Here is a 10,068-nt window from a genome sequence, read left to right as displayed (position 1 = left end):
ATTTGTGTAAAATGTTTCCTCCTTTTACTTATTTTTAAGAGAAATTCTCAGTGCTTCGAGGTTCAAGTAGAAGGTTGCTATTCACTTTAACCATATTATGAGTTAGCTCTCACGACAATCTTATCAGAAGACAGTTGAAGGAATCAGGCCCCAGAATCTCTCCCATCTCATTACCTTTCACAGACAGAGAGGCTTTGGAGGTTAGACCACGGGCAGTAAAAAACGACTTCCCCAGCGTCAGTAAGAGTCACACTTTTGATAATGAGAGTATATTTCCGACCCACGTTAGAAGCTTTAAATCGCCCACCACTTTCCACTCTGCTTCCAGTCAATGTCCACTTGAACTCATCAATGCTTTCATGGGACAGAATGCATTCAAAAGTACAATCTTCTCCCTCCTGGATTTCAGTGTTTTTCAGCCTTTTGGTAATGCCACTATTCAGCTCCGGAAGGTAAGAGATAGGTTAGAATGAGGTTTATATGGAGAAAAGGCATTTGTGACTGACATGAGTAGCAGTACTGGTGTTTTAACTCAGGATTTGCAGATCATGGCTGCATTCCTTACTGATGTATTCTCTAAGACATTCTCCACTCAGAATTACCAGAAAGCTATAAAAAAAAAGAGACGTGAATCTCTTGTCTTTGCTCTGGAAGAACTACAATTAGAGCAGCTCAGTCCATGGAGCAGAATGAAGATTCAATGAGCTACAGAGGGAACAACCTAACAGAGAGGACAACTCTAGGATGCTGCGTGAGAAAAAGGGTTTTGCCTATGACAAGAAATTAAATGTTTCTATTAGCTAATTTGTTACCATCCTACCCCTACTGGTGTTCAAACCATTTCTCCATTTTAGGGATGTTTAGAAAGGAAATATTTCCAGGACATTCTTGATGTGTTTGGTGATTTTCATGGCAAAATGAGATACATTTACATCAAAAGCAATGGGAATTTTCCAGACATCACTGTGCTAAATTGCAGTAATACACTTCTATTGTAGAAACTATTAAGGCTCGTGGGGGAATAGGTGTAAGACATAGTGACCACACTGAATGTGCTTTCAGCACTCCTTTACTTTCCACAGTACTTACCCTGAATGCCGACCTTTGATTTGGCAACATCAGTGCCAATATCACAGGTATAGAAACCTGCATCTGACTTCTCGAAGTCATGGATAAGGGGATATAGGGTCTTCCCAGACTGTACCAGCTCATACTTGTTGCCAGAAGTGAGCAGAACACCGTCCTTCTTCCACACTGGTTTGACCTTCTCTTTAGAGACTTCGCATTCCAATTTAATCACACCCCGCTCCTCACCAAAAACATCATCCAAGGACTTCACGAAGACAGCAGGCTTCTCTGCAATTAAAAGGGCAAAACAGAACAATGTGATACAGAAGTTGAGACATTTCCAGTTGCTTTCAGATTTTTAAAGAGGGATAAATAAATCTTTACCAGCACTGACAACACCAATATAGAACCTAAAGCGGTTTCATGTGTGTTGACTGAATGCACTTTATGGAATTCTGAACTAATCAGTAGGAGAATACAGGGAACAGGAGGGACAGCCTGCATTGCTGGTGGGTGGGACTGATATCATATGAAGTAATTGGGATGCAGCTCTTCTAAAGCTGGAGAGCTGGCATTGCCCTCACATGGAGCAGAGCTCATACAGCAGGCCTCAGGATTAAGAGGATAAGCTGCTGAACACTTTTGATTTTCCTGTTTTATTGACTCCTTTTATCTATCTTCTATTTCACACATCAGATGTTTATACTGGGGAAAAAACTTCCACCAAATGCAAAAGAAAGGAGAAAGAGGAAATCCTTCAAACTCTGAGCGCATAGAGTAAAAGAGCTTAATTGCTGGGGAGAGCAGATTAGAATCACAGTACCCTTAGAATTGGAAGAGACCCTTCAAGGCCATCTAGCCCAGCTCCCCTGCAATAAAAAGGGACATTCACAGCTAGATCAGGTTGCTCACAGCCTGGTCATTAGTCATCCCAGAGGCAAAACACACACTGAATGATCTCTCCCTGCAGTCATAAATCCTTGGAGACAACAGCATTGACACTGCATGTTACTGAAGCAGTAAAAGAAACTGCTCTTGTAACTCTCCTTGTGCTAAAGAAAATGATGATAAAAAGCAATGGAATGCTTTGGCAGGACACCAAAACCATCCTCCTTCGTTGATATCTGCTGCAATGGAACCTTCCACTGGAAGAAAGCCTCTGATGACTTGTCACCCCAGAGAGGTCAGCTTTAGAAGCAGGACTGCTGCACAATAGAATGAACTGGGGCTCCTTAGCATCTCTTACATCCAGGAGGGGTGTGATCAGACCCACCTATCACCTTCAGGTGCGCTTTCTGACACCTTGTCTGACTTCACTGTCACTGTGCCAGCATCCTCAGGCTTAACCTGCTTCATTGTCAGTGTGCAGCAATTGCCAACGTTCTTGATGTCATTGTAATTGTTGGTGTAAAGGAGGTTGCCATTCAGGAACCATTCCACGTCCTCGTCATCATGGGACAGCTCGCAGGAGAAGACAGCAGAGCTCTCTTCTTCAATTTCCACATCCTGCAGGTGCTTTGTTACTTCTACATTGCGGGCTGTGGGGAAACAAGGTGAACTGTTACCACTGTTACTATAAATCATACTGGGATGTGGTAGAATGGTTGGACTAGATGATCTTTGTGTAATCTTCTCAGTGAAGATTATACATTTATAAAGTTAGCAGGAGAGAACGGCAGAAATCAACCTCAAGAAGAGAAATCTGAGGTGAAATAGGACATGGAAGAGGCCACCCTCCCTGCTCATACCTTCAGCTGTCAGCGTGGCCTCAGTCTCTGCAATTCCTGCCTTGCACTTGTACACACCAGCATCATCGGGCTTCAGCTTCAGAATCATGAGCTCTGCTGAATGCTTATCCCTCTTGATCTTGTACTTCTCAGAGGGCTTGATGAGTGTGTGGCCTTTGAACCATTTCACAACCTTTGGAGAAGGCCTGAAGTCACAGGACAGGATGATAGAATGATGTTCCAAAGCTGTCTTGTCCTCCAACTTCCTGGTGATTTGTATATGGTAATCTGCAAAGCAGGGGTGGAAGAGAAGAAAGGATGAGGACAATTGGAAGAAGAGGAAAGTCTCTTGCATGTATTCCATTCCAATTAATGTCAAGTTCACAATGGTTCTTTGAACGACTCTAAAGATAAAACAAACGATTGTCTATAGGGAATGCCATTGACTACATTTCTATAAAGTAATACTGTATATTATCTACCAAATGCAAGGTCCAGCTCTTGTTCTGTGCTTATTAAATTGCTCCAAATTGTTGAGGCTTTTATTCAAATAAGAGTGAGTTGAAAATATAACAAGTACTTTAGGGTGTGAATGGAGACTCTTATGCTGGGGACAACAGCAGATAAAAAGCCTGCAAGTTTCTTTCAGATGAAATCAATGACAAACTGCATCAAATTTAGGTGCTACCAAACTTAACCTTGTCTAGTTCAGAAATACAATTAATTTCACCTGATTTGACTTCTTTGGTATAGCCAAGGACAAAACCTCAGCTCTGTAGATCTGAATAGTAAGCACATCACAGCTATTCAAACAGATCTTTGCACAGTGCAGTGTTTTCAAAGCCTGGATATGTTACCTCTGACAAGCAGATTGGCTTTGGATTTGGATTTGCCAATTGAGAACTGAATGGTGCTTGTCATATCAGTGGTGGTTTTCGGTATGGTCAGCTGGTGGATGGTGCCTTCTTGCTGCATAATCAAGTTTCTGCCAGCCTGTAAGACTTCCCCACGTAGGAATACCACTTGGGAGGTTTCACAGAAGGAATGGATATCTTGCATTCAAATTTGGCTTCTTCAGGCTCAGTCACATAGTCATCACACAGCTCCTTTACTAGATTAATGGATTGCTCTTTAAGAAGGATGGAACTAGAGAAAGCAGAGATTTAGAAGGAATGTAAAAAACCCTTACATTATCACCCCACTTACTCACGTCAGCATTACTGCACATGAACACTACACCTATCAGCTCAGAATGCCTTGAAACATCATTAAAAAATAATAGAAAGAAAAGAATGTTGTTAAGAAGTCAGACAATAAGACTGACAATCTGAAAAGAGCCCAGATCTTCTGATTCCCAGTCCAACATCCAAATCAAACCATGACCTTCCCATCCCAATATCAAACTCCTCGCATTACGAAATGGAAAAGAGATTCATTGAAACACGGACATTGATAATTACTTTGGTTAAATACAGCAACATAGCTCTGAACAACAAGTTTTCACCTAGTAAAGGTCTCTGTAGCTCAAATGTAATGACTCTACTTAGGAGAAATTCATTTTCCAGGAAGTTCTTGCCCTTATAATTTTAACAGTGGCAAAGCTGGGGACTGAACTCTTGAGTAGTGTGCTAACTCAAATGTCTCCCTTTTCTTTATCACACTTAACATCATATATATACCCTAACATTGTATATATTAAAAAAAAAAAAAAGGTCAAGCTATGTTTTTTATCCCTCAAAGTTCAAACACAAATCTGAAGTCTAAACGTAGAAAATCAACCTCCTAAGAAAATAATCCGTCTTACTTTGCAAAAGTAAATTCCAAAAGAGAAGCTGGATATTTTGTGGGCAGAAAGGTAGGTAGGTAGGAGTTTTTATTTCTGTGAAAGGCCCTGGTGGTGTTTAACTTCCTTGACATTAAAGCAAAGGATGTTAGCTCGTTTATAACATAATTTAATCAAAATCGTCATCAGAAGCATAATTACCTTTAACTGTAAGATGGGCACGAGATTCTGCCTTTTCTGCTACAGATTTTATTTCTGCTGCATCCTTGACTTGGACAAGTGTGTAAGTCAGCAAGTAGGTCTTTCCTGAAGCAGAGAACCAGAGTCACTAAGGCTGGAAAAGACCACTAAGGTCATCTAGTCCAACCGCCAGCTCATCCCTACCAAACTGTGCTCTTGAGAGCAAACCCACAACTACACTTGGCTTCCTTGAGCAAAGAGCTCTGAGGCACATGGCCAGGCTGAGCATCATCCATCTGGTTTCACAGCATCACTGCCTGTTCTCTCATGTCAATGAAACCACCCATTCCCCCACATCCACATCCCCACCAAAGCGGAATCTAAACATGGCTTCTACAAGGACTGACCGAATGCGGCCACCGTCACCATTAAAGTACCTGAGACAGAAGGATCACACTCACTGTCAGACAAAACCTCTTTGGAGAGGTGAACTGACTGCCCTGTTCACCCCCACGTTGGAAATAACTGCACTCATTTCCTACCTGCTCCCGGCAGTGTGGGATGGTGGGATAGCATCACACTTCCCACACTAAGCATCCCACCATGTCACTTGTTCCACCTAAACCTCAGTCCCAAAACAAAAGGGGAACTCGCTTCTGAACCCTCTTCACTTCATTTCAGATATCTTATATGCTTGATCTCCAACCCACCCCCCACTCAGGAGAAAGATCCCCCTCTTTACACCCTACCATCTTGCTGCATTCTAATGTTGTCATCAGCCTTCAGCTTGTTGTCATCTTTGTACCACTGGGTCTGAACCTCATCGTGTGAAATCTCACAGACAAAAGATGCACTCCCATATTCATTCACTTCCACATCTTCCAGTGGTTTAACAATCTTGATATCTCCAGCTGTGAAATACTAGAGATATATTTGTCAGGGTATTTCCAGAACTGAGTGCAGCATCTTTTCCTTACACATATTTGCATAGAAAATAAGTAGGATTATGTTTTATTCTAAACCATCATCCATTCCTGAGTCATTTCTCTCTTCAACACAGTCAATGCATTATTGCCCTTGAACTTAAAGATAGACTTACTAGCTACAATGGAGCTCCCTGCAAACAGTTTTCATGGAAACCAGAATCTCATTTATTCTAAAACCTTTCAAGCAAAATTAAGGGTAGAAAAACAATAGAACTGACTGAATCTTTAAGGTCATTTAGTTCCAGTCCCCCTGCTATAGGCAGGGACACCTCCCTCCAGACCAACTCTTCTCCTCAGGGTCAAGGCTTCTCTCAAATCATTCTCCTCTAAGCCTGTGCCTGTGCTTGGGATTGCCCTGACCCAGGTGCAGGGCCTTGTACTTGGCCACACTCAAGTTCATGAGGCTGCCAAGGGCCCACCTCTCCAGCCTGTCCAGGTCCCTCTGGGTAGCATCCCTTCCCTCTAGCACATCAACAGCACCGCTCAGCTTGGTGTCATCTGCAAACTTGCTGAGGCTGCATTTGATTCCACTGTCCATGTTGCCTACAAAAATGTTAAATAACACTGGTCCCAACACCACCCTCCACCTGGACACTGAGCTATTGACTGCAGCTCTCTGAGTGTGACCATCCAGACAGTTCCCTATCCTGCAACTGGTCCATCCATCAAAACCATTTTTCTCCAGTTTGGTTACCAGGATGTCATGCAGGATGGGATCAAATGCTCTGCACAGGTCCATGTAGATGATGTCAGTTGCTCTCCCATTATCCACTGATGCTGTTGCTCCATCATGAAAGGCCACCAAGTTTGTCAGGCATGGCTTGACCTTGAGGAAGCCATATTGGTTACCACCAATCTCCTCATCTTTATTTTCCAAACTATGCCAAGGAGAAATAGACAGAACTCTACAATGTCGTGTCACTACAAACCTGTCTGAATCATTGGCTTCTCTGCATGCTCATCACTAGTCTCTCCTTAGCTTGTGTGCCCACAATGTATGGGGAATGTCAGCCACAAATCTTACCTAGGGGACATCTTTGCTTCAAAGTCCCTTGAACATCACACAATCCCTTTTAACTCTCTAGGTATGCACTTATTTATGTCAGAATCAGACCATATTTCTGTGCTGCTATTTCCCTTTCCTTCTGAAAGGCCTGGATACAACTTGGATTAACCAGAGGAGCAGAGTTCCTGCATAAAACAGCCAGTACTGAAACAGCAACCCAACCTGGTTGCAGACTGAGAGAGAAAATGAGAGTTCACCACCTGTGAATAATGAGACTTCTCTTATTTCCCTGGGAAGTAATGCCCACTTTTTTACTTTGACAGAGCTCCTTCCCATCCTAGAAGGGAAAATATCAAGTCAGATCTCCATGAGTCCTTCCATCTCTGCACTGGGCAAAGGCAGCCTTCAGATCTATGCTTAATTCACCCAGTTCCCTAGAATTAATGGAACTGTACTTACTGGAACATATGCTGAAGCTTAAGCACAGTGCAGTGTTTTCAACATGTAGGAATGGCTATAGAACATGCATAAATTCTGGCTGACATATGACAGCTTAAAGCACTGCAGAGGACTGTTAACAAGCCCGTTTGGACATCACCTTGAATAAATGACGTTATCCCCAAGTAAGGGAAGGAACAGCTGAGCACCGGGGAGGTACACAAAGGGCCAGAGCAAATTCTCACACTGTCAGGTGCAAAGAAAACTGAGATTTCACCCTAAAACCCAGTTCACAACAAGGCTACAAAATCCTGGCTGAGAATTTCTGAATGCTCACCAGTTGTTTCCAGCTCGAAGGTCATCTTCTGGCCAGCAGCCTCGCAGATGTATTCTCCAGCATCTTTCTTCTCCAGCTGCTCCACAACCAGACGCCGTGTTTTGCCCACAGATTCCATTTGGAACTTTCTGGAGGAGGCAAGCAGTCTTCCATCCTTGTACCATTTAACTTCGGTTGGATCCTGTGCTACTTCACAGCCGAGGGAGGCACTTGCTGCCAGGGCAGCACTCACCTCTTTCTGCACCTGCTCCTGGTTTATAAACACAGGTTTTGGCTCTGAGGGAAGAAAAGAAAAACAGAAGGACTGAAATGAGACCATCTTGCAGGTTTGTATGTACAGGTTGGAACAGGTTTAGGTTACCACTTGTGCCCAAACTAATAGCCTTCATAGAGAATATCAGCTCTTCTGTTGAAACAAGGTGTCAAATCTAGGCAAGAAAGAACCTAGGAACTGAAGGAACCAAGAGGGTCCTTGAACACCAGTCCCATGGTTGCAAGTCACTGTGCAAACATATTGAACCCAAAAGAACATCTGTCCTGCAGGCAACCAAAACCTGAGTTCCTTTTGCTTAAGATCCACTGTGAAACATCAAAACACATAAACATGTGATAGTCAAACCACTGGCTGCCTTTTCATGACCCAGAACAGTACTCCTGGCTTCCTGAACAGACTCCTCATGGCCTCTACCATTGCCACAACTGTGACTGTCAAAGGCACAAAGGAAATATGCTCACCAACGCAGTCCTTTCTTCTTTGTGTGTGATTTGCAGATATCTATCTTACTTTGAGCTCTGGGAATAGTCAGCTCTACCAGGTCTCTTACTGTGAGTAGCAGACTCACCTATCCAGATGCAGCCTCCAACATAAAGGCATAGTAAAAAGGCAGTGTACTACTAGGAGAAGTTCCTGCTTCTCCTGCCACGAAAGGCTGCACGTAGAACATGCACTCCAGCCTCACTGCACATACTTATCTTAGTCAAATGTTTCGGTGAACAAGAATTACAGTTTGGGATCTCAGGCACAGGAGAGATTTGAATAATATCTTGAATATTGCTTCCACTGTACATATATCAGTAATTATTATTCTACAGACAGACTGCAACAGGTCTTTGTGCCATACTAAATCCAAATACTTGCTACAAACCCAGGCAATCAAGTATAGGGGAAAAACCTCAGCACAGACTACTGCAACTGGATCACTGTATAATAGAAACTAGATTTTACTTTACTGTTCTCTGCTGTATTTCAGACAACACCTGTCTTACCTGTGACACGAATCTTGAAGGTGAGTTTCTGGCCAGCAGCCTCGCAGCTGTACTCCCCTGCATCTTTCTTCTCCACCTGGCTCACCACCAGCTGACGCTGTTTGCCCTCTGACTCAGCCTTGAACTTCTTGCTCCAGGTGATCAGTTTCCCCTCCTTGTACCACTTCACCTCCCTCTTCTCCTGCACCACCTCGCAGCTCAGCGTGGCATTTTCTGTTGGTGCAGCCTTCACCTCCTTCTGCATCTTCTCCTTGTTGATAAAAGCATCTTCTGCTTCTGGAATTTAAGGCAAATGGGCACATTTAAGACATGAATCTTTTCTACACAGCCTTCCCCAAATGCCCAAATTAGTCTTTGGACTGTACCGTTGAGGACAGCTTTCCCACTCACATTTCCTGACAGTGCTATGAACTGAATGCCAACATCTGAACTATATCAATTGCCAGTGAAGAACTTCCTCCCTGCCAGACCAAAACAGCTTAGATAGCCCTAAACTTGTTTTCATTTCCACCAGTATCATGTTCCAAAATCTTCAAAAATTAAAAAACACCCCTTTCCCCACTGTCCAGCAGCACACCAGCATACGCAGTCATTGAAAAGTCTGTTTCATACAAGGGGACAGGCATTAAATTGTCCAAACAAGCTGACAGCTGTAAGTTGCTTTGCCAGCAAAAGCCAGGTGAGGGGTCAAGGTTAAATTCTGTTTGTGATTAAGTCATAGTGAGGAAATGTATTTTTCTCACCTACTTATTTCTGAAAACAATTCTAATATCTCCTGAGTTTTCAGAGGCAGTAATAAAATGGTTTCCCCTATGGAATCATAGAATGGTTTGGGTATAGAAGGAAGCTTTAAAGATCATCCAGTCCAACCTCTTGCCGTGGTCAGGGACATCATTCACTAAATGAGGCTGCCCAGGGTCCCCATCCAGCCTGGCCTTGGACACTACAATGATGAGTCACCCACAACCTGCACTGGACAATCTGTTCCAGTGTATCACCACCCTCATCATAAAGAACTTTTCTCATGTCCAAACTGAGTCTACCCTCTTCACTTTTGAAACCATTGCCCCTTCTTATGTTGCTACAGACCCTGGTAAAAAGCCTTTTTCCACTTTCTTATCAGACTCTCTTCATAAATAGAACGCCTGTCTTCCTCCATTTTGGAATGAAAAGCACCAGCTTGAAGCCTTTCTATTTTTAAGCATTTCTTTTGTACCTGCTATAGAGAAGAAAACAAAAGAAAATACTGGAAAACCTTTTTAGTTGCAGGTTTCTTT

The sequence above is a fragment of the Coturnix japonica genome, chromosome 33, assembly GCF_054131305.1.
Source record: "Coturnix japonica strain WE chromosome 33, WE-NBRP24, whole genome shotgun sequence".
NCBI classification, from domain to species: domain Eukaryota; kingdom Metazoa; phylum Chordata; class Aves; order Galliformes; family Phasianidae; genus Coturnix; species Coturnix japonica.
This window is presented reverse-complemented; position numbering follows the sequence as displayed.